The sequence below is a fragment of the Phascolarctos cinereus genome, unplaced genomic scaffold (assembly GCF_003287225.1).
Source record: "Phascolarctos cinereus isolate Bilbo 61053 unplaced genomic scaffold, phaCin_HiC Scaffold_7;HRSCAF=346, whole genome shotgun sequence".
Taxonomy (NCBI): domain Eukaryota; kingdom Metazoa; phylum Chordata; class Mammalia; order Diprotodontia; family Phascolarctidae; genus Phascolarctos; species Phascolarctos cinereus.
Window position 1 is genome coordinate 142,862,798 of NW_027556180.1, and position 25,635 is coordinate 142,888,432.

The 25,635-nt window shown below is 36.9% G+C and overlaps 1 protein-coding gene and 1 pseudogene across 1 annotated transcript in view; one reads left to right on the top strand and one right to left on the bottom strand.

Moving 5' to 3' along the window:
• The window catches only part of GPC5 (glypican 5), a 580,550-nt gene that overhangs the window by 28,091 nt on the left and 526,824 nt on the right, over nt 1–25,635 (top strand). The gene's annotated exons all lie outside the window — the stretch shown is intronic.
• LOC110193807 (E3 ubiquitin-protein ligase ARIH2 pseudogene) lies at nt 913–2,351 on the bottom strand (annotated as a pseudogene).

A 25,635-nucleotide genomic window follows, 5' to 3' on the forward strand; every position in this document is an offset into this window, starting at 1 on the left:
TATGCAGAAAGATCTGGTTTTGAAAACTACTTCTGACCCTAACTAGCTGTATGAAGATAGGCAAGTCCCTTGTACTCTTAGAGCCTCAGTTTCCCTACCTGTGAGCTAGGAGTATTAAATGTAATAACTACCTTGGAGGACTGTTAGGAGGACAAAATGAGGTCATGCATTTAAAATACATTGCAAGGGTTGAAATGTCATGTATATTTATGATTTTGTTATTACTAACCTGCTTATAGATACCATTGTATTGTTTTTTGGAGAACTCTATTCTTCACCTTTAGTTCTCAGAATCTGAATCTGTATAAATTGAAGGCACGTCTATGTTGCCTTCCAGGTGGCATAGTGGATAGGCTGCTAGGCCTGCAATAAGGAAGAGCTGAATTCAAATCTAGCCTTAGACGCTGTCTTGTGACTCCAGGCAGCTCACTTACCCTCTGCCAGCCTCAGTTTTTCCTTATTTGTAAAATGGGAGCAATAATAGCACATATTTCTCAGGATTATGGTGAATATAAAATGAGATGATATTTTATTTTTTAAAGTATTATTCTAGGGTTTTTTGTTTTGTTTTGTATAATTTTACAACCTTTGAAAATTACAGAAGTTGTAATGCTCTAATAATATTAACAGCCATTCAGAAAAACTTTCCCTCCCTCCCAACAACAATCCAGGGGAAATTTAAAAAGTCCCATAAAGACAGCAATTCAATATGGCCTCTACCTGACACAAGCAAAAGCAGAAAGATGAGAAGAAAATTAAAAGTGACTAAAATGGGAGAGCTTTGAGGGACTGGGCCTTGTTCTTGGTCTGTGCTCTCCAGTGGCAGTGACCATTCCATGCAATGATGCTGCTGTGTGCCTTGTTTTCTCAATGTTCTCTGCCCTCTCACCCCATATCCTTTTGTGGCCTGACTTAGGTGTCATGGAAATACTTTAGCTGAGTTCTCCTCATCTGCTCAGCTATGTGCATCTGATTTTCCAAGTCCCCTCTGTCATAGCTATCTGCAAGCTCCACCTTCCATGAAAGGTTCTCAATATCTGCCTCCAGCTGGGCCTGCTGATACTCAAACAGTTTCTTCCTAGGTCCAGACTGCACGAAGTATGCATATGCATACACGTACTGTAAGGTGTAATGACACTTGGCTAGGAGCTTAGCAGCATTCTTCAGGTACTTCAAGTCAGTCCAAGTCCCCAGATTGGTCATCACTCTTTCCTGTATATTCTCATGAATAGGTCTGTGCCGCTAGCTGTAAGCTCTTAAGCTCTTCCTGTGATTTTCCCCCCTCTCAAAGTACAAGTAGTTCTTAAGGGCCTCCCTCACCTGGGCCTGCTGACCCTGGTTTACAATATCAGGATTTTCTTTGTACCAACTGCACTCATAGCACTCACTGCTGTGAGTCTTCCAGTCTCCTAGACACATCCAGCAGAAGTCACGTTTATACTTAGAACATTGCATGTGAATGCAGCCTCCATTCTTCTCAATACAGATATTGTACTTGAGACAATCTTTAGTGTGAGCACTATGTAGTTTGTGAGCCATTTCTGGATTGTGGAGCAGGGGCGTGATACATCTGACAACACTTGAAATAGAACACCTCATTGCATCGATTGCACTGCACTCTTTGAGCTCTGGGCTCCTGTACCTGGATAACCATCATGGGCAGTCTGCACTGGGACACAGCTGGAGCTGATAATGGCTCTCCACGTAGTCGCTGAAATGGTAGCATCTGTATTTATCTTTCAACTCCTCACTAGACAGCAAAGGAAACACAAAATCCTCTGGTGTTCTGGGAAGGCAGTCCTGAGCCATACAGGAGACCCTGACTCCTACGCCATCTTTTATCAGTACTGTTCAATGCTGCTCCCAATAGCTTCGGCAAAACTGGTGCTGACAAGCCAAGGAGAGAAAATTTTCCTTTCGAACAAACTACATGCACCCTGCACAGTGAAGGGAGAGTGTACCATTACATATGTCGATAGACTAGGCTGAACTCAGGCCTCAGCAAACAGCTAAGAATTGGACTTGTGTCTTTCCAGTGTCTCTGAGACTTGCCAGTGGAAATTAACTAATACGAGTTTAGCTATTGAATGAGACAGTTTTGACATAGAGGCTGAGCTGGCCATGTGCTAATTCAGGGTGCTCTCTGACTCCTTGTAAGTCAGACAGGTAAACTGGGTTGCCTCTGGATCAAAGGCATCTGCTCCCTGTTGTTCACCATCATTTGCTACCCCCTCATAATATTCCTCTGTATCCCCAGGGTCCTCATCTTCTTCCTTGTCTTCCTCCTCACAATTTGGGTCATAGTCCTGTTCATTGCTGTCAGATCCCTGGCTATTCATGTCCGTGGACATTTTAGTGTCCTGCCAAGTTGCAGATCAGTAAAGCAGCTTCTGTTTGCCCCACTCCCCCCAACTTTACTTCTGTCTCAAATGCATTAGGTACTTCTGTCTTCAGTTTTTTGAAGATCTGTCAAGTAGACATCACCCAAACACTCTATACCATATGATTTCCATCGGGTCGCTGGGTTTCCCATGGCCGATGTTCCCCAGGCCAGGCCAGGCCAGGCCTGGCTAGGGGACTGGGAAGAAGGGACCAGCGGCTCAGGAGACAGTACCAAAGTGGCTCCCTTGGGCTCCTTCCTCTGGCCATGAAATAATACTTTAAAAGTGCTTTACAAACCTTAAAGCTCTACATATTAACAATTAGCTATCAGAAGGACTGAAAATATTCAGTGTAGAGGGAAAAAAGGAAGTAAAAGAAAAGTAGAGGGAGAAGTGCTACTTCCATAGCAGGTTTTCATAGTGCCATAGCTCTTGAAAGCAGTTACTGGCATCATCATTTCTATCACAGGCTGCTATAGCCAGGATTATGAGAAGGGAACAGTAGGAACTGGGTGGTAGTATAGAGTTTAGGTAACCAGTCGAGATGTCTGCCCCTTGTAGAGAGCTGCCTGGGAGGATAGAATGACAGAGAAATTGAGTAGTTTCCATAAAAAAAAAATCTTCCTAACAATTGTTGTTTAGTCATGTCTGACTCAATGTGACCTCATTTGGGGTTTTCTTGGCAAAGATACTGGAATAGTTTGCCATTTCCTTCTCTAGCTCATTTTAGAAATGAGAAAACTGAAGCAAACAGGGTTAAGTGACTTGCCCACTGTCACACAGCTAATAAGTATCTAAGGCCAGCTTTCAACTTGGGAAGATGATTTCAGGCCCATCACCCTACCCACTGCATTACCTATCTGCCCTAACAATTAGAACATTACAAAAGTGGAGTGGACTTAACTTGGAAGTATGAGTGAATACATAAATAAATACAAATAGCATTTACTGAGTCCTTATTATGTACAAAGCACTCTATTAACTGCTGGGGATAATAAAAATAAATGTAACACTGTCCTTATTTTTAATGAGCTCACATTCTAAAAGGGGAGACAGGGCATGGGAAATGTCTGGTTGCATGTCAGATAGAAAGGTCTCATGCTCCTTTGGGTGCAGTGGCAGAGCAGATATTAATGCCTCTTTTTCAATGTCATTTCCACTCTCCTCATTAGATGTCTTTAAACAAATAAATGTGCCAGGAGTTTTGGAGAATTTTGGGACTTCTCAGTCAGGTTTAGGTTGGATTAGGTGGCTTCTAATATCCTTTCCACTCTGAGATTCTTTAGTTCTGAGATTTGGCTACCTTTGAGTAGTATGGACTCAGAAGCCTGGACTTGTAGGCCTGTTTCTCATCTTTCATTGGTCTACTGATTATACTTCTTTGGGAATGGTGTCAGAGAAGTTGTGGTAACTATGTTCCTGAAGTGTCCTATGTGAGGGTTTCTATGTCTCTAATATCTGATGTCTGGAAGTGATTAAGGCATGAAAATGTATCTATTAAGTATATTCTTTAGGCCAAGAACTATGCTAAGTATTAGGGATACAAATACTAAAAGAAGCCAGTTCTTGCCCTCAGGAAGCTTATATTTTAATGAAGAGTGTGCAAGGAGGTAGATTTGTATTTAGAATTTACAGGATTTGTAGGTGGAGCCCTAGAAGAATAGATTAACACATCTTAGAAATACAAGAATGGTCTGTAATATAAAGATGTCAGCAGGATCAGCAGGAGCTGACTTCCTATAGGATCTTTCTTTCTGAGCTATTCCTCTGCCCTAAAGGTCCTTATCCTAGGAGTATTGAGAACCAGGCCACGAGACCAAATAGAAATCTCCAACTGCAAATGCCTACACTATGTGCTTTGAGAAATATAGATGTCAAATCTTACTTCACTCTTAAACATTCCTCCAGTTGGTAATGGTGGTAAATAAGCCTCTAGAAAGCTAATATTACAGTGCACTTCATAGTAAAGATGGAAGAAATCTAAGGATGATAACCCCCAAAGGAGCATCCTGGGTCCTAAACAACTGGTATCAGACCAGTAAGGACATATCTAGAGTTTAAAGAAAGGTCCTTTGATAGGTGTATATTCCAAGCACAAACATACAGGGGCTGGGTTCGTTGGTATCTATCTCTTGAGAGGAAGCACTCCCCTTAGCTTTTGATCTGGTGGAAAGGGGAAAGACTAAAAGGAATGTGTGTCAACACACCTGACCTATTTTTTTTATTTGTCTTTATTTCCAAGAATTTATCAGCACTCAGCTATATAATCTTCCTTTATTCATATTTCCCTCCGTCTCTTTTCCCTCCTGTGTGTTAAATATAATATCCTACTCCCAGAAAGATTGACAAAATAGTAGAAACAAGTGATAAGCCACTCTCTAAGGATTTCTTTGGAGAGTGAAAAGCATTGGGAATTATTTACCTCCTCTTGATGCCTGCAGGGAAAACACTTCATTTGATTAATCTCCACAGGCTGATTTTCATTTATGGGGAATGGCCTCCAAAGCCAGCCTACTCCCACAAATGCCACACCATGGAAGCTCAGTTAACAAAACCCACTTCATTACCATATCAAATGTGACCAAAGCTGGTCGACACTAGCTTGTTCTTTTTTCCTGACACAGTCATTAAAAAAGCAAAACCTGAAAAATCCTCTCCTCCCTCTAGGGAAGGAAAGACTACTGTAACTGAACTTATTTTCTTAGACTGATAATACGTCCAGGAAAAGGCATTACTGCTCACCATTTCCCATTGCATTGCTTCCTACCCCACATCTAGAATGGGGAGGGAAGGGGGTTAGAGAATAAAGAAGTAAAAGCGTGAGAGGAAAGAAAGGTAAAAAGAGGAAAGAAGGGAAAAGAGGAAAAGAACAGTGATTAGGGCACTGAACTCTGCCAGGGTGCTTACTCTTCATTACGTGAAAATATTGAGTTTATGACTAAACATGATGCTTTTTATACTTTTTTTCCCTTTAAAACAAAATTAAAATGGAGGAAATGTAATAGGAAGGGGAAAAAAACTATGCAGAAGGGGAATATGAATAGAAGGCAAATTCTGCTTGCTTTACCTTTTTTCTTAAGGCCTTCCTAGCCTTTAATGCTAGGAAACTGGTTATATCTTTGGGCAGCAGGTGACGATGATTCAAGATTCCTAAATTTATTTTGTAATATACTACTGTAAATTCTATAACATAAAATATAACACAGATGCATGGTACAGTGAGATAAAAATATTTGGCTTGGAATCAGGAAGACTGCGTTCAAATGTTACTTCTTTTCTGTTACTAGCAGTATAACTATGGACAAGTTGTTCAATCTCTTCAGTTTTGGTTTCCTCATTTTTCAAATGGGGATAAGAGACAATTAGGTAATATAGCTGGACCTGGAATCAGGGATGCCCAAATTCATTGTCTAAGATACTTATTAGCTTTGTGACCCTGAGCAAGTCATTTAACCGGTTCCCTAATGTGTAAAATAGAGATAATAACAATATCTGCCTTTTAGGGATTTTGTGAGGATCAAATGAGATATGTAAAATGCTTTGCAAAGTTTTAAAACACTATATAAACATTATTAGTGTTATTAAGTCACATGGGAAGCTTCTTTAGTTCCTTCCTAGATATAAGAAAGGACGGAAATACGGAAGAACAGCCAGAGAAGCCGAATTTTTGTCAGCAAAAAAAAAAAAATCCTAATAATTGTGAACTGAGGGAATGAGAATTGATTTCAAGTATTTAAAAATTTTCAGTGAATTTTAAATTGCTCATATCTCATAACCTGCATGATGCAACATGAAGACAACTGTGATAATCTATGATTATTTTAATGACTGCACTAAATATATCCATTTGATGCTATTATTCTGACAGTACGCTAGTATTATTTACACTGTATCTGCATTTATATTAAATACAGTCTGGGATCTCATTTGTCAAATGAATGTGATAGCAGTAAGCTAAAGGAGGGGATTATAGACCTTAACTATTAGAAATGAATGAAATAAATACAGCCTCAATCAACTGGGGCTAAGAGAAAAGGCCATCCTCTTGCATACTCTGGTATTTGCCACTAGCCCAAATGTGCCACATGCTTTTTATTTCTTGATTAGATGCAAGTTGAACCTTTAACTCTTCTATTGGATTGGTCCTAGAACTAGCACTGGGGTGTGAGTCATGACTGGGGCATTAAGTTAAATCTAGGGCCTTTCAGAGTCTTTGTGTCTCTGTGAGGTATGATTGATCCAAGGTAGTCCTGTGGGCTTCATTCAGTCTTTCAAGGAAGGAGGCCTGACTAATTTTTTTTTTTATCCCGGTTCTCCTCTAAATAGTCAAATTTATGAGAAAGCTCAAGGCCAATAAAAATAAAACTATGTCTGAGCTCTGAGGATACTCAGATTAAACTAGATTATAGCTGTGGTCCAATCTCATCTGGACCTGTATTTCTGGGGAAATACCAGTGGATCGGAGTGGTCTGGCCCTGAAAATAAAAGGATTCACAGGTCAAGTGGGATTGACTGGCTTTCATGTTAGGATACGAAGCAAAAGTAGAGTTTCGATAAGTTACACCTATATTACTATACAACCAAAGATTGCTAGAAATCACGAGAAACATTCTATTTCCAAGGGCAAGAAAGGGAGCCAGGCCTTGTTGCAAGCAATGATAACATTGCTTGGCTACTTACTTCTCTGGCTTTGTCTTTGCCATGACTCAGATTCTTCCATTTATAAATCATGAATTACGATGTTCAAAAGTGGCACAGAGAATTTTTCAGTTAATAGTATATTCGTATAGCAAGATGAAATATACTTCCATAATTGCTTATTACAGTATTAAAATGATAATTAGAATAGGCTGATGTCCTTGATTACTTTTTAATGGACATGTGGAAGCATTATAAAAAATTTATGGGTCGAAAGTATTTAGTAAAAATTGGAATACTGGTAGCATATTGGACACAAATTGATCAACCAATATTATAATACTATAGAACTGAGATAAATTAGGTGAAAAGCCTAATACGCCCTGTTCTCTAAGAATAGCTCGTTATTTCAAACTGGTGATATTTGTATTCCATATATGTAAAGATCATACATGTAATTCTCTTTTGTGATTATTTTCTACTCTTTTCTGTATATTTTCTAAAAGATGCCAAAAATATGGAGAAAATGTGATAGCAAAGTGTGTTTTGAAAATATTGTGTTCTTTTTCTACTTTGACTTTTCCCTTTATTAATTTTAAATAATTAATTAATTAATTAATTCCCTTTTATTAATTAATTAACCCCTAATTTGTTGCCTTTGTTTATCTGCATATGCCTGTTTGTCCATCTGTCTGTTTCTCTTTAAGTATATGCCAGAGCTAGGTCACCTAGGTTATAGTCTTAGCATAAATATAGCCGAGCTACTTGTGGTCTGTAAGTGAATGGGTTAAATTTTTATCACGTAAGTAAGTCATTCCATGTGTGTGTGTGTATAAGATATATAGTAATATATACATAAATATATACACATGCACTGTATATGTATTATATATGTATGTGTGCGTGTATACTCTATCTAGAGGTATGATCCTATGACTCTTCATTACACTATGGTGTGTCATTCACACATGCACATATATACACACATATACATATATATGTACCTAATACATATATGCACAGATAGATGTTTATATGTGTTTCTGTGTGTATACACATATTTGTGTATATTCTACACAATAGTGTAAAGAAAAGATAATTGGATCATAGCTCTAAAGAGAGCTGGAATGAGCCTTAGAGTCCATTTGATCAAATCCCCTCATTTTAGAAATGAGGAAGTTGAGGCCTTGGGAGGTAAACTGACTTGCACAGGGTCATATAGATAGTTGGTCATGGAAAGAGACCTGAGTTCTAGCCCTGCCTCTAACACTTAGAAGTCATCTAGCCACAGACAAGTTTTGGAAATTCTTTAAGCCTCAGTATCCTTTTTTCTAAAATAGGGATGATGATAACTATAGGGTTATTGTCAGGATCAGATGAGATAATGTATGTAAAGTGCTTTGCAACCACCAAAATATTGTCCAAGTAAGCTGTTAGAATTATAGAGGTACAGATCCTGCCTATGGTTATCAGGAAAGGTTCAATCATTCAGATGGAAGAGCTGCTGTTTGAGTAGGTCTCTCCTCCCCAGCCTCTTATTCTTTATTCACCTGGTTTGGTGGGGAAGTATGGAGGGTGGGGTGTGTGTGTGTGTGTGTGTGTGTGTGTGTGTGTGTATGTGTGTGTGTGTATGTGTATTTGTTGTGTGGTACAGTCAGGTTTGTAGGATGCCATACATCTCCTATCTGAAGAACCACATAAGACAGGAACCCAAGAATTGGTACCTTATACAATTAGGGTCAGAGGGTCTCAAATATACAAGATTTAGAGCTTTATGGGTCATCTGGTCTCACCCCTTTGTATTTCAGATGAGGAAAATGAAATCCAAAGATGTTCTAACTTTTCTGAGGTCAAGCTAATAGAAAGTGACAAAGCTGAATTCTGATTCTAGAGCTAGTAAATCTGTCTACACTGCTATAAATTATCCCTTTTCTTCTAATTGTTTCTTCTTTTTGAGTCTTTTTTATTTTTTTATTTTTAATTTTATTTTTAATTTATTTATTTTTAGTTTTCAATATTCACTTCCACAAGTTTTTGAGTTCCAAATTTCTCACCCCTCCCCCCACCCCAAGATGGCATGCATTCTGAATACCCCTTCCCCTGGTCTGCCTTCTCTTCTATCTCTTCCCCCTCCCTTCTCTTATCCCCTTTCCCTTCTATTTTCCTGTAGAGCAGGATAGACTTCTATACCCCATTTCCTGTATTTCTTATTTCCCAGTTGCATGTGAAAACATTTTTTTTAAAACATGTGTTTTTAAAACTTTGAGTTCCAAATTTTCTCCCTTCCTCCCCTCCCCACTCACCCTCATTGAAAATGCAAGCAACTCAATATAGGTTGTACATGTGCAGTTATGCAAAATACTTCCTTAGTAGACATGTTGTAAAAACTAACTCTATTTCACTTAATCCTATCCTGCCCTCCCGTCTATTCTATTCTTTCTTTTGACCCTGTCCCTCCTCAGAAGTATTTGCTTCTGATTACCCTCTTTCCCAATCTGCCCTCCTCTCTATCACGCCCCTGCTCTCTTGTCCCCTTCTCCCCCTATTTTCCTGTAGGGTAAGACAGATTTCCATACCCAATTGAATGTGTATGTTATTCTCTCCTTAAGCCAAATTCTATGAGAATAAGATTCCCTCATTCCCTCTCACCTTCCCCTGTTTCCCCTCCACTATGATAGACTTTTCTTTTCTGTTTTTTTTTTGTGAGATAATTTACCCCATTCTGCCTCTCCCTTTCTTCTCCGAGTATCATCCTCTCTCATCCCTTGATTTTATTCTCCAGATATGACCCCTTAATCTTCAACTCACCCTGTGCCCTCTATCTATCTATATATACATACATACAATTTTTTTCCTTCAACTACCCTAATACTGACAAAGTTCTCATGAGTTACAAATATCATCTTTCCATGCAGGAATGTAAACAGTTCAATCTTAATAAGTCTCTTACGATTTCTCTTTCCTGTTTACCTCTTCATGTTCCACTTGAGTCCGGTATTTGAAAGTCAAATTTTCTGTTTAGCTCTGGTCTTTTCATCAGGAATTCTTGAAAGTCCTCTATTTCACTGAATGACCATTTTTTCCCCTGAAGGATTATACTCAGTTTTGCTGGGTAGGTGATTCTTGGTTGTAATCCTATCTCCTTTGCCCTCCGGAATATTATATTCCATGCCCTGTGGTCCTTTAATGTAGAAGCTGCTAAATCTTGTGTTATCCTGATTGTGTTTCCACAGTACTTGAATTGTTTCCTTCTGGCAGCTTGTAATATTTTCTCCTTGACCTGGGAACTCTGGAATTTGGCTACAATATTCCTAGGAGTTTTCCTTTGGGCATCTCTTTCAGGAGGAGATCTGTGGATTCTTTCAATTTCTATTTTGCCCTCTGGTTCTACTATATCAGGGCAGTTTTCCTTGATAATTTCTTGAAAGATGATGTCTAGGCTCTTTTTTTGATCATGGCTTTCAGATAGTCCAATAATTTTTAAATTCTCTCTCCTGGATCTATTTTCCAGGTCAGTTGTTTTTCCAATGAGATATTTCACATTGTTTTCTAATTTTTCATTCTTTTGGATTTGTTTTACAGTGTCTTGATTTCTCATAAAGTCACTGTCTTCCAATTGCTCTATTCTAATTTTTAAGGAAGTATTTTCTTCAGTAATCTTTTGGACTTCCTTTTCCATTTGGCCAATTTTTCTTTTTAGGGCATTTTTCTCCTCATTGGCTTTTTGGACCTCTTTTGCCATTTGGGTTAGGCTGTTTTTTAAGGTGTTATTTTCTTCAGTATTTTTTGGGGTCTCCTTTAGCAAGCTGTTGACTTGTTTTTCATGATTTTCTTGCATCACTCTCATTTCTCTTCCCAGTTTTTCCTCTACTTCCCTTACTTGCTTCTCAGAATCCCTTTTGAGCTCTTCCAAGGCCTGGGACTGATTCATATTTTTCTTGGAGGCTTTGGATGTAGGAGCTTTGACTTTGTTGTCTTCTTCTGGTTGTATATTTTGATCTTCTTTTTCACCAAAGTAAGATAATATAGTCTGACTCTTTTTGCACAGCTTGCTCATGATCCCAGCCAATTACTTTAGTTTTAAACTCTTTGTTAAGGTAAGAGTCTGCTTCCAATGTGGAGAGTGTACTGTCCCAAACTTCAGGGATTTGTGTAGCTGTTTTCAGAGATACTTGTAAGGACCTGTAAATTTTCAGTTCTTCCAAGGTGTATGATATGGGGTGAGGTGTTTACTCCTTTCCTGGCCTGTGACCACAAGTATTCCTTTCTGTACCATAACTGTGAGGAGGGTTTCCTGTCCACAGCCACTACAAGCTCCACCACACCAGCGCTCCTTCTCACCCCAGCACTGCCTCCCAGAACCGTGACCCAGATCCACACACAGGCAAAGGAAGAGATTCCTGCAGTCCCTCTCTGATCAGCCACTGGATTCCCCCTCAGTCTGTGGGCTGGAAGCTTGGGAAGCAGCTGTCCCCCCCAGGGCCAGGCTCTTGGGGAATGGAGTTGAAACCCTGCCTTCTTCTCTGACCACCGACAGAAACAGACTTTTCCCACTGACCTTCTAAGTTGTCTTTGGTATTGGTGGATTGAGGAGTCTGGAAACCTCCACAGCTGCCCGCGATTCACTCCTCTAAGACCTGCTCCAGGTTTGCTGCGGCCTGCGCGCCCACGCTGTGCTGTGCTCCCAGCCCGGCACGATACACCTTTCTGATCAATCATCCAGGTTGTCTTGGGCTGGAAATTTGTTTCACTCTGTCTTTTTGTGGGTTCTGCTGCTTCAGAATTTGTTTAGAGCCATTTTTTATGAGCATTTGGAGGGGTTTGGGGGAGAGCTCAAGCAAGTCACTGCTTTCACTCTGCCATCTTGGCTCCACCCCTAATTATTTCTAAATCATATCAAGCTTGCAGAAACTTTGTAGGCATTTATTATGATTTTATATAGATTTGTAGCCTTATGCAGATCAGACTAAGAGTGAGGCAAAATTACCTTAATTAGATGAGTCATATTTATTTCACATAAGGAAATATATTCACTAAAATTAATTATATTTATGGGCAAGGCAGTATATAATGTTACATTTATCCAAAAAATGATAAGCTTATACATATGTGTGTATACATACATACAGACATGTATAAATACATGTTCTACTCTAAATCACACATGTATCTTGCGTTCCCATATGTATATGGTCTATAAAGAGTTATATGACTAAAATTACATTTATCTGTATTTACTGCTCTGGTTTCAAATATGACCAATTATAGATTCTCTCTTCATTGCTGCCCCCCCCCAACCATTGCCTCATTGTATAGCTTTCTCTTCATCCTGTTTACAAAATAAAACTAAATAGCCCATTTACCACTAGAGGAATGTGCTGTATTTGTTTCTATTGCTGTTTAATGACCTAGTGAACCTTTAGCTCCTACAATTGATTTTCTTAAGTAATGATTGCTACAGCTTTTACAAGAAGGTTTGTGTTAAGAATCAGTGGTTTAAAAATTTGGTTTTTTTTCCTTCTACAATTCAGCAGAGTGAGTAGGAGTAGAGCATCCTGTTTCCAAATGAAAAGAAAAAAAAATAAGTTACCCTTCCCCTCTGGAATATATGGTCTGTCATCCTTCTATCCTTTCACTAGAGGGAGGCAGCCAAGCCATATCATATAGTAATATAATTAGTTGAAGGAACTGGTGCATATTGGACTAGAGAAATAAAGTCTTGGTGGAAGGGGGCAGTAGGTAAGAGAGTAGGAAGAGGGGTGTTCTAGATTGAATTGTGAGAGCCAACTGTTAAATTTTCAGTGTGAGTATTTATATCTTAGAAATCACCAAATGCTAAAAACCAAAGTTTGATTTATTGCCTTGTTGATTGTCTAGAAGATTTTGCAAGGTGATGGAGAAAATGTAAATAGTGTTGATTAAAGATAAAAGTGTGTCAAGTGCACTTTTTTTCCCCAAAAAACCAGTAGGTATGCCTCATAGAGGAACACATGATCAGTGTCTTCAAGTATATGAAGCACTCTCATCCACATGAAGGGTTAGTCTTCTTTTATATTCTGCTAGATAGCAAAACTAGGAGCAGTGGGTGGAAGTTGTAGGAGAAGCAAATTGAAGCTTCACGTAAAGAAACATTTCCTAGCAATTGGAGCTGTGCAAAAGTGTAATGATCTGATGTAATAAGTTTCCCCATCCTTGAATGTAGGGGCTAAATAACCATTCATTTGTAATATTCTAGAGAGGTTCTCTGTTTGGTTATAGGTAGATGGTATTAAATGACTTCCAAGAACTCCTCTTTCTCTCAGATTCTATAAAACTCTTCCACTAGTAGCAAATAAACAACAAAAACACTCTATAATAAACAGAAAGAAGAAAGCAAGATTTGCAATTTAGTTAAGATTTAATTTTTTTTTTTATAGCACATGATTGCAGTTTTTTCGACAACAGCAATAACAACACAATAGTAGTGTGGCCTTAGTTAATGCCAGTGAGTCACATTAGTGTTAGGAGTTTAGGAAAGCATCACAGTTAGAAATAACACTCTAATAAGTCATGGATTTGAGGTAATTCAGTATATGCTTTATTCTGCTTTGCTCTTAGATATATGGCTTTGATGATGTAAAGCCTACAATCTCTCCTTTCTTTTTTGGGAAAAAAAATAAATTTTCTTATATAAATGTGTTCCACTTGAATATTTCTAAAACTTCCTGTTCCTACTGCCACCACAACCACTGTAAGGTAATTTGAAAGTGACATTAATTCATTAGATTAAATGTAAATGGTTGCAATACTTTTTCCCTCTTGGTATTTTATGGTAGTATCTGATCATGTTATTGTCATTTAATGATGAGGTTTTTTTTTAAATAAAGACAAAATAAGCTTAAAATAATAACAAACCTAATATTTGACGGGCAATAATTTTCTATTGACATCTTCAAGGTATCATGGCTAGCTTATGACAATGCTGTCTTCAAGTTATTCTTTTTATTTTTACTTTTTATTTTTAGGCAATTGGGGTTAAGTACCTTGCCCAGGGTCACACAGCTAGTAAGTGTCAAGTGTTTAGTCTGAGGCCAGATTAGAACTCAGGTCCTCCTGACTTCAGGGCCGATGCTCTATCCTCTGTGCCACCTAGCTGGTCCTAGTGTCCTCAAGTTATGATGATTTAAAATAGCTTCCACTAAGAAAACATTAATTTTAGAATGCAGAAACATTTTTATTGAACACCTGTGACCTGGAACATTTAGTTTCCCCATTTCAAAAGCACAGCTGGCCATGGTAAGGGTAAAAGTAATTTAGATTTTTATGATAAGATATGTTGCAGAAATGACTTTTTAAGAAAGAAAATTATCATTAAGCAAGTTCTGTTTTTGAAGTGTTCCCCACCCAGGGGAACAAATGAAATAACGTATTTTCTTTCCTTATCTCAACTCACTTCATAGGATCATAGATTTAGGGCTGGAATAAAATTTCAAGATCAAATTCAGTGATCTCATTTTCCAGTGAAACAACTGAGACCTGTGAAGTAATCTGACTTACCCCAGGGTCACACAGGTAGTCAGTAGCAGAGCTCAGATTTACATTCAGATCCTCTGACCCCACATCCAGCACTCTTTCCACCAGAGCATGCGTCCTCACCTCCAGTGTCATTCAGTTAATAATCTGCTTCTGATCCAAGTTTAAAGGATTGGATTTAAAACAAATTGTTTAAGTCAGGCTTGACTGAGGCCAGTCTGGCAAATCAGATTTGAGATGGGAACAAAATGAAATTTCACATTTCACAGTTAACAAAAGGAGATTTACTTATCCATTGAATGGAAAGACTGCTCACCAAAGGTATAGGACTTGACAAGGGTAGGCATGGCTCTCTTGTCTCCAGAAATGCATTTGGTTGGCAGAGCAGGGTGAGGTGATTCTTTTTTTTTTTTTGGTTGGTTGGTTTGTTTGTTTTGGCTAGGCAATGGGGTTAAGAGACTTTCCCAGGGTCACACGACTAGTAAGTGTTATGTGTCTGAGGCTGGATTTGAACTCAGGTCTTCCTGAATCCAGGGCCAGTGCTCTATCCACTGCGCCACCTATCTGCCCCTGTGTGAAGATTCTTAAAGCAGGACATATGTTAAGATGAAAGAGTACTGACTCTGTGGGTTATCAGAAATCTGAGTCAACAGCTTAAGACTTCAAGTCCTGGGTCCAATTAAATCAGAGGGTCAATTTCTTTGCCTTTTAGGGAAAGAACTAGCTTAGCAGACGAGCTTAGCCTTGTAGATATTGCACCTACCACACAGGTAGGTTCAAGGGTCATCTGTAATGTGGCCATCTTGGCTGGATCTAATTCAGCTCTAGATCATTGGTGGTCTAAGGAAGGAAGGGATAACATCTGTACTCTGTGGCTAACGATGAATGGATAGATGTGTTCTACAACATGGATGGGTTCTGGATTTGTCCAAGCACCTTGAGAAGATTTTCCTTGAGAAGATGCATGCTTCTGACTCAATACTGGAACTTTGCTGATTCAATGTTAAATTGAGGCTGAGACCTTTGCTATACAAGTTTACAGGCTAGTACAACATCTCCACCAAACTTCTGTGAGTACCTAGTCTGCTTGGAGTGAAAAAGGCCTGAGTTCAAACCATACCTATAATACTTATTAGCTGTATGGCCATGGGTTAAGTCATTTAACCTATGTATGCCTCAGAAAACTCCCTAAGACTTATCTGCTAGGTCATACACTACTGTCAACCTTCCTTGGTGAGAGAAGTTCCCAAGATGATGAAACCACAAGTCACTTCTGTATTCCAATACTATGTATACAGCACTGAGTTAAGTATTGTTGGAATACAAAAATTAAAGTTCTCTTCCTGTAAGGATTTTCAGTTGTCATATATTCTAGTCTCTTCTCTAGAGAGATAAGACATGTGCACAAATAAAGATATGGCAGAATGTGTTAAGTGCCAAAAAGAGATATAAAGAGGAATGAGAGACTACTTTCAACCATGGGGATTGTAGAGGGAACCAGGAATGGCTTCTGAGTAGGGGAATCACTTGGATTAAGAATATCAATCCAGCCATAAGATACAGGGCCAAAATTAGATATGGAAAGACCAAGTAGAAAGCTATTATAATAGGCTGGTCAAGTGAAGATGAAGACATGAACTATGGTGAGCACAATGGGAATGGAAACGAAGAGTTAGAGTTAAAGGCAAGACATTTCAGAGATAGAATTGTCATCACCTGTTCCTTTATTTATGTGACTAAGCTTCAAACTTTATGTAGGCTTTTTTCTCACTTTCACTTTCAAATATGTGGAGGAAGTAATTGCAATATTGATTCCTTCTCCAGCATTCTACATTCTGTTGTATTTTCCTTCCTTCTACTTTTTCCCCTTTACATAGTTTTCCCGTTTTCATTCATTTATTTGAAATAGAAGCCTTATTTATCTTTATAAAATCATTATATTGCCTTCACCAATATCCTCAATATTTGAGGAAAAATATTTTACCTTTACCTACTGTGATTTCAAATGATTGTATTTAAGACTTCATTTATTATAAAAAAATTCAGATTCCTTGGATTCTGAAACAAATTCTCACTGGCAAAACCCAGAGATACAAATGATGAATGTATCTAAAGATTTAGAGTGCCCCAAAGTCTATAAATCTAATTGAGCAAAAGGTATTCCTTTCCTCTACAGTGCCTCCATTATTACAATATACTATAGAAATAACAAATTAAATGATTCCAAGAATTCCTATAAATATTCTCACAAAGGCTTACTAATGTGGAATGCATATTCTTTTGAAATGTTGACTTCTTGGGTTAAGGCATGCAAGCATTAAGAAGACATGTAGCCCGCTAGCTTACTTCTCAATAGGGGGGAGATTATAAGGGAATATCAAACTATGGCCAGTTAGGAGACACTTTAAATACATACACACCTAAATAGAGGTAACTCCCAGATCTCTGCTATGCTCTAGTCTTGTATCTCCAACTTGTACCTCCTGTGTACTTCTACTTGGATATCCCACCACAAACTCAAACTCTTTCTGTCAAACTTAGAATTACCTTTTCTTCAAGGCTCAATCAACTCCCAAATTCTCTGAAGATTTTGTGACATTCTAGTACACTGAAATTTCCTTTGAATTCTCATTTGTTGTACTTACTCATTATGAAAGTATGTAGTGTCTTGTGATGTCTCATTTAACTGTTTTGTATGACTATTCAATTTGTATGTGTTGTCTTTCTAACTGAATGGTGAGTTCCCAGAGGGCAGGAGCCATATCTTTATACTTCTTGCTGTACAGAGAGTAAGCATTAACTACACAGGTGATACTTATATGAATAAAAGGTTGATTAAATATGTTTTAATAAAGAGTCCATTTTTGAGACCCTTGTTAAGTCAACTTATCCCTAATTTCTAACAGGTCTTTTTTACTGACCAAATTTACATTAAAATAGCAACATTAGTAATAATAAGGTGTGAAAGTCAAAAGTTGCTTTTAGAAATGAAAGTACGTATGCACAGATATATCATTGACTTAGATTTGGTGTCTCTCTGTAGAAATTCTGAATAAAGTTAATGTATAGTCGCCTAGCTATAAGCTTTAATGCTGCTTACAAAGATGATCAAAATGCTGATGCTCCCTCTTGTGGTTTAAATGGAGGGAAACAAAAGCCGTTTATGCAGATTCAATCCTTTCCTAGATCCTTTCCAGAAAGAGAAATTCAAAGACAAAACATTTATTACTTTAAAAATTATTTTTCACTTAGATTGTTTAGAACTTGGGCTATACAATGATACATCAAAGGAGTATCTGATGGCAGCTATCAGAGATAGGCATGGAATCATGTTCTGGGAACAGATAAATAGGAATAGAGAAGACGACTGGGAGGCAACGAAAGGTTAATGGTATGACTGAGACAGAAATCTCATCCTCAAAGCAAAAATTTCAGAAAGAACTCTCTTTTTGTATTTTACAAAAGAAACAAAACTTCATCTCCTAACATAGCAGGGATTCCTCAAGGAATTTTTACTCCTATAAAAAGATAAAAAATAAACAGCTAACAAGGAGCTCCCTGTTCTACTTTTCTCACTGAAATCAGTCACTAATCTTTCACCAAGTATTGTTCCAGATCATACCCTTATGCATTTAGGATTGTGCATGGCAGAGAATGAGGAAGAGGAACAGGAGTGTTCTGTTGATATATGCTGTCTGAAGGATTGCTTTTTCTATGTGTAAGTTTTGGATCTAGTGAATCAACCCTGCAAAGTGATTCTAATAATCTAGTGATTCCCTGTGGGAACAGGAAGGGCATGAGCCATGTGCAAGACTTAAATGAATTTATTCCATCTGATATCAAAGTCACAATGATAGTTTTATTGGTTTACACTACTAATACTTAGGTGGAACCATTATCTCACTGATATGGATACATGCAACATCCCAATTATACTGTGTCATCTTGTGGACCTGTTGTCCATATCTCCTGAAAAATCTTGCAAAGGTTCTACCTAATGGGCCATAGGCCTTCCATTAGTAGAACTTCAACATTTTTCTGGGTACAAGTGCAGCCCTCAGGCTGTCCATCCGTTGTCCCTGATTCTTTTAGTGTGCTGACCTCACTTATTTTTCTAATTATGCAGTTCCTGGATTTTATCTTCAATGCCACCTTTTCTACACAAATAATTATAGCTCATAGACTGCATTCTACCTAGCCTGAACATGTATTTATTTTTAAAAAATAAACATTTGTCCAATTAACAATTGAACAAATTTGTCCACTTAAAAATCGACTTTCTCTCTTTTCTAACTGCCCCTTACTTTGTTGGGAAAAAAAACCTTGCAATAAATGTGCAAAGTCATATAAAATAAATTACTGCATTCTTTCCAAAAAATGTTTCTCATTCTGCACCCTGAGTATATCATCTTTCTTTCAAGAAGTGGATAGCATACTCAATCATTTGTTCTCTATAATCACAGCTGGTTATTGCATTGATTAGAGTTTTTTTGAAATACATTTTATTGATATCTTTTTTATGTCATTAAAATTTATCCCACCATTCCTCTTCCTGCTCACAGAGAGCTAACCTACATAACAAATTTTTAAAGAAAAAAGAAAAAAAAATTAAATCTGCAAAACAACCAGAATTCTTATAGCTTTTAAATTTGCTTGTTTTCATAGTGTAGTTGGTTCTGTTCTCTTCACTCTTCATCAGTTCATTTGAGACTTTCCAGGTTTCTCTGAAATCATTGCCTTCATCATTTGTTATGATACATTAGTATTCCATGACTTTCATATACTCTGATCTTTTCATCCATTCTACAATTAGTGGGAACCTCCTTAGTTTCCAGTTCTTTGCTATTACAAAAATAGCCGTTACAAATATATATATATATATATATATATATATTTTATGTATGCATCCTGTCCCTCTTGCTTTGATCTCTTCAGAGTATAGACTTGGCGGTGGTGTTGCAGGCTCAAAGTCTATGCCCAGTTTAATAATTTTGAGGGGATGGTTCCAAATCAATTTTGAGAATAGTTGTACCAACTCACAGCTCTAGCAACAGTAAATTAAAGTTCCCACTTTTGATAGTCCCTCTAAAATTTGTTGTTTGTCAACTTTAACAGTCTGATGGCTATGAGATATAACCTCAAAGATACTTTAATTTGCATTTCTTTTATTATTAGTGATTTGAAGTATTTTTTATTTCTATTCATAATTTGGATTTCTTCCTTAGAAAACTAACTGTTTATTACCCTTGACCACTTATCAGTTGAAGAATGGATTTTATTCTTATAGATTTGAACCAGTTTCTTGTATATCATAGAAATGAGAACCTTATTATGTGAACTTGCTGTAAAGATTTTCTCCAGTTACCTGTTTCCCTTTTAATTTTAGCTGCATTGCCTTTGTTTGTACAAAAGTTATCTTTTGTATTTTTATATTATCATTAACTCATCCCCTAACCATAGATCTGAAAGGTGATTTCTTTCTTACTCCTTTAACTTATTTTAGATATCACTCTTAATGTAGAACTTATGAATCCATTTGGAGTTTATCATAGTACATGGTGTGATATGTTAGTTTATATCTAGTTTTGGTTAAACTTTTTCTAGTTTTAGTTGAATTATAAGGTTTTACCCCAGTAACTCATCTTTGGGTTTATGAAAAACTAGGTTATAAACTAGGTTAGAAAATTAGGTTTGTTTGCTTCTGTTTGTTTTGGGAACAGATGAAACTATGGACCTAATCTGTTCCATTGGTTGATGTCTCTATTTCTTAACCAGAATCAAGTCATTTTGGTGATTATAGTTTTGTAGTAAAATATGAGATTAAGTACTGGGAGGTCCCCATTCCCCACCCCATCCCCCTTTTTCATTATTTTTCTTGAGATTTTTGACTTTTTTTCCTGTGGATGAATTTCATTATTCTTTTTTCTAGTTCTGTAAAAATAATCTTTTGGTAGTTTAATTGGTATGGCAATAAGTAACTAATTCAGGTAGTATTGTAAATTTTTATGTTAGCTTGGCTTATTCATGAGCAATTAATATTTCTCCAATTATTTAGGTCTATATTTATATACAGCACTGTGGTAGGACATCAATTTCCTGACTCAACTTCCTTTACCCTGACACAACATTCTTCCCATACAATTTCGTTTGACTCCAACTTCCCTAGTAGCTTATCTGGTGAAGCTTTCTCCATTGGTGAAATATGATTGGCTCTAGATTTTCTGACTTACCTTCTTGAAGCCAAAATAAGGCCCAAACTATATGGGCTCGAACCTCTGAGATTTGGTGGATGCCTGAGACCACACATGCTTTACCTGATGACTGGTGGACCAGATGGGTTTTCACCTGGATATGAGGGGGTGCTACATCCAAAGAAGCTAAGCACCACTCAATCCATGTTGCATATTCTAGCTCTAGTTAACACAAAGTAAACTTTCACCTTTGTTGAATGTTCAGTTACTTGTGAGTGCCTCATTTTATCTTAACATTGAATCTGAACTTAGTGGGTGTTGACAGCCTGCAACAGTATCTTATAGAGTAAAATTCAAATTAGGAAAAAATAACAACAAAGAAACAAAAGAAAACAAATAATGCTAAAGGTTAGAAGAAATAACAAATGCATGATAATTGGTTCACATGCACCAAAAACCTGACAGTTTAAATCAGAAGAGAAAGATTAATGATAACAAGAAGAAATAAAAACATAATAATAGTGAAAGATCTCAATTCTACATTATCATAAATTGACAAATCATATAAAATATTGTTAAGGAAAAATGCCACAGAATCTAACAAAGAATGTTATTAGAGAATACTACACAGCTATTATCTAACATATTCAATAATTTAAAGGAAATATATAATTACCTTCCTCTTCAAGAAAGATTACCAGAACTGATGAACAGGAAATTAATGGATTAAATTGATCCACCTGGAAGGAAAATATAAGAAAAATATTTTTTTTTTAAATCTCAGCAAAAAACAAAACAAAACTAAACACCTCACCTTGCTCAAATGCATTCATGGCTGGTTTCTCTAAGCCCCCCAACTTTCAAGGGGGGGAAAACCCTATATTATATATGTTATTATAGGAGCTTATCTGCCTATGGGAAAAAGGTAATGGAAATCCATCTTCCCACAGAATTTATTCAGCACAGGATACAGGCCAGGCATTTCCCAATGGCAGACCCCTAATTTCCCAATGCAATAAGACTCAGGAGACCCAAAATTCAGGGTTTGTGCTACTGTGAAAGGGAGTAGAACCAGAGAATGAGAAAAGAAGCCAAGGGATGCAAGTATCTAGGAATGCAAGAACAAGCTAAAAATAAAAAAAAAGTCCAAGGGAAAAAAAAACACTAGCTAGAAACCTTTTTTTCAATTAGTTGAGTATCAGGTAATCTCAGTAAGAAAAAAATGAGTAAAAACTCAAAAATTAGAGTTCAATAAACAGGTTTCTACTTTATCAAAAAATGAACTAAAATTCTCTAAAGGGATATTCTTAAGACTACAACAGAAACAATGGAACAAATATATCTTGACTATCAAGGGAAATGATGAAAAGAAGCAGGGATAAAAGGGGAATTGCTCAAACAAGAAATAAAATGATTAAAAATATTGGGAATTACGTGAGGGCAGAAATTACAACTCTAAACGCAGAATTAAGGAAGCCAAGGAACAAATTGAATCCACTGTCTTACTAGGAAACAAACAAAAGCTGAAATTCCAAGGCACAGATGTTAAATTTCATAATTTCACTACAAAATATTTTGCAAAATACCAGGTGAAAATACAAATTTCAACAAACAACAATTTGAGCATCCCAGTATTATTTCACAGTGATGTGGTAAGAAGAAATGATGAAATAGTATAATAAAAATAAAGTAAAGGAAACTCAAGCTGCACTCCCAAATTAAATGTCTTCCCAAACTGCTTTAGTAAAGATATTTTCCTCTTTAGGGAGTTGGTGATACCAAGAAATTACAGGCTGTGTTTCTAACCCTATCCTATTTTAAAAAGAGTGATTCTATTGAGGTAAAGGAAGGAACAAAGGGAGATTATCAAAGAATAAAGGCTATATAAGAAGATAAAGATTCAAAGAGATCTAAAAGAATCAGAATTAAACAAGGACTAAATCATGTGATCTCTTATAAGTCAGTTAGTATGTTTCCTGGGAAGGATAACACAGTGGGAAATTACACAGGATGACTGAAGGTAAAAGACACTGGGGAACTGGATATGCATTCTCACACAATCTATAGGCAATAGTAGGAGCTGTGACAGAATATCATAAGAAGCAGTGTAGGAGAGAAACTGAAACAAGGAAAGCAGCAGGAGGTCTTAACCAAGATATAGAAGTAAAAAGGTACTGCTAAAGAACATTCCCAATACAAGGGATGAGTCTATTACAAATTACAGAGGCCTTATAATAGGTTTCATTTAAAAGGATTTAGGACATTAAAAAAGAGCCATTTTGGGGGCAGTTAGGTGGCATAGGAATAGAGCACTGGCCCTGGAGTCAGGAGGACCTGAGTTCAAATCCAGCCTCAGACACTTGAAACTTACTAGCTGTGTGACCCTGGGCAAGTCTCTTAACCCCAATTGCCTAGCCAAAAAAAAAAAAAAAAGGGAAGAGCCATTTCTTAGAGAGGTTTGAACTTTTCAGGACTGCATCCCATCCCAGGAGAAGAGATAGAAAGGTCCTGATGGGAAGGCAGCAACCAAGGGTGATAGGAAGAGACACAGACCCAAAATAAAGATTACCAGGTAGAAGGTAGAGCTGGGCTTCAGGATTTAGAACAGAGAATGACATCCACCACACTAGGCATTATCATGTTCATCCACAATGACGTGAGAGATTAGGACAGTTCCCTTCATTGCTTCCATTTGCTACTGTTTTATTCATGATTTGATATTTCAACAGTGACGTATAGCAGATTGTAGGAACAATGGGGATAAAAAATATAGAATTGGGATAGAAGCAGGGAGTTCATATTTGGTATTTCAGAAGCTTCATGATAGTCACAAAGGAAATAAAGAAGGAACAAGTGGTATATCACATGAATTAGGTTATACACTGGATAATAGGTGAAAAGGGAATAGAATTGAAGAGAAGGAAAATGTAAAGAAAAATTTCCTGAAAAGGGAGCTACAGAAGAATATAATAAACTAAGAGACTAGAAAGGAGGGAAGATTTTGAATAACATATCTTACTGAACAGAGAAAGAAAAACCCAAGAGGGTGAAGAAATGGATAAATAAGCAGAAAAAAAAAGAAATGAGCTATTTGAGTAAATTAAAGGAAATAAAAAATTGAAATAAATTCAAGAAAGTTGATAGTGGGCAAATGAATAGAAATTTTGGGAAGAGCCTATTGAATAGATGAGCATTAAGGTGCTATAAAAAAATCTAATTACAATGCAAAAGTATTGGCTTAAAAGAAGAAAAGGATAACAATGAACACAAGAGAAATAGATTGAAGAAAGCACAGATTGAACTACAATAGCCTCAAATGGGAGTAGATTAACAATCCATTAAAATGGAAGATAATGGCAAAATGGTTAAGAAAAATTCCCAGTGGTTTGCTGAATACCCAGAAAGACTTGAAAAAAAATTAACTTTGCATCAGATGATTCCAAAAAAATATATGTTGCTAATAATTCAGACAAAGCAAAAGTAAAATTCATAATACCAAGAGAGATACAAAGGAAACTACATTATGCTTAAAGTTATCATAGTGGAATAATATCAATGCTGAATGTATATTCAAATTATAAGTACATCATTTAAAATTATGTTACAGATAAAAAGAGAAATATTGAATTAAAGAAATTGTTAGAAAAATTAGATCTGAAAGACTCATGTCTTCTTAATTGGAACATTAACAAATATTCCTATTTCTCAGGAATATATGCTTCACGAAATAGAGCATGTGTTAGTGCGCAGAGAATTTATAAATACATGTAAAAAAGAAGTACTAAATATATTTTTATAGACCACAATATAATTAAAGTAATTAACATAAGTAATGAAAACAAGATATGTAGGCCTAAATGGAGACTTAATAATGACATCCTGAATATTGTGTGGGTCAAAAAGTAAATCATAGAAAAAGTAATAATGACAAGAAAGACAATGATAATGAGGCTGCATATCACAATTTCTGGGATGCACATAAAGCATTCTAAAGGGAATGATTATAACTACAAAAACATACTAACAAAATAGAATAAGAGGATTAATAAACTAATTATAAAACCCTAAAAACCTAGAATGTTAGAAATCCTAAGCAAGCACCAGTTAAGTAGGGTTTTTTTTGTTTGTTTTTGGTTTTTTTCTAGGCAATTGGGGTTAAGTGACTTTCCCACGGTCACACAGCTAGTGTCAAGTGCTTGGTCTGAGGCTGGATTTGAACTCAGGTCCTCCTGACTTCAGGGCCGGTGCTCTATCTCACTGCGCCACCTAGCTGCCCCCCAGTTAAGTAGTTTAGAAAATTAAAGTAGGAATATATAAAAAAGAAAATAAAAAGCCCATAAAATTATAAAACTAAATCTGAGTTTTAGAAAATTGATACACCTTTAGCTAATCTAATCACAAAAGGGAGGGGGAAGCCTTGATTAATTGATGACAGATTTGTCACAACAGGTCAGCTGCTACTGATATGAGGTAGGAAGTGAGAGCTCTTTGCTCATTTTTCTAGAGGAAAAAATGGCATGGGTGACTGAGAGACCAGGACCGCTTCTGTCATTGACCTTATCCCAGGACGTTATAGCACAGGTTGATTTCTCCAGCTCTCTCAGGTGTATTTGTCTAATTCATTTTTTCTTTTAGTATTAGTTTCTGGAAAATTTCCTTATGGGGGCACAAAAATAAGACAGTAGAGGGAACAAAGGTGTTAGCTCCTGACTTCAGATTGCTTTGATTACTTTTATTTTTCTTTTCGCCTTCAAATTCCGTGCTATTCTGCCTCTGATATCCTTTTTCTGTATCTAAATGCTCAAGGAACCTCAGGATGCACATTGGATGAATGAAGATATGAGCAAATATCAATGTTCTTACAAGGGCCAAAGTGCCTTTCTGTCCTGTTTATATCACATAAATGGTTAGAG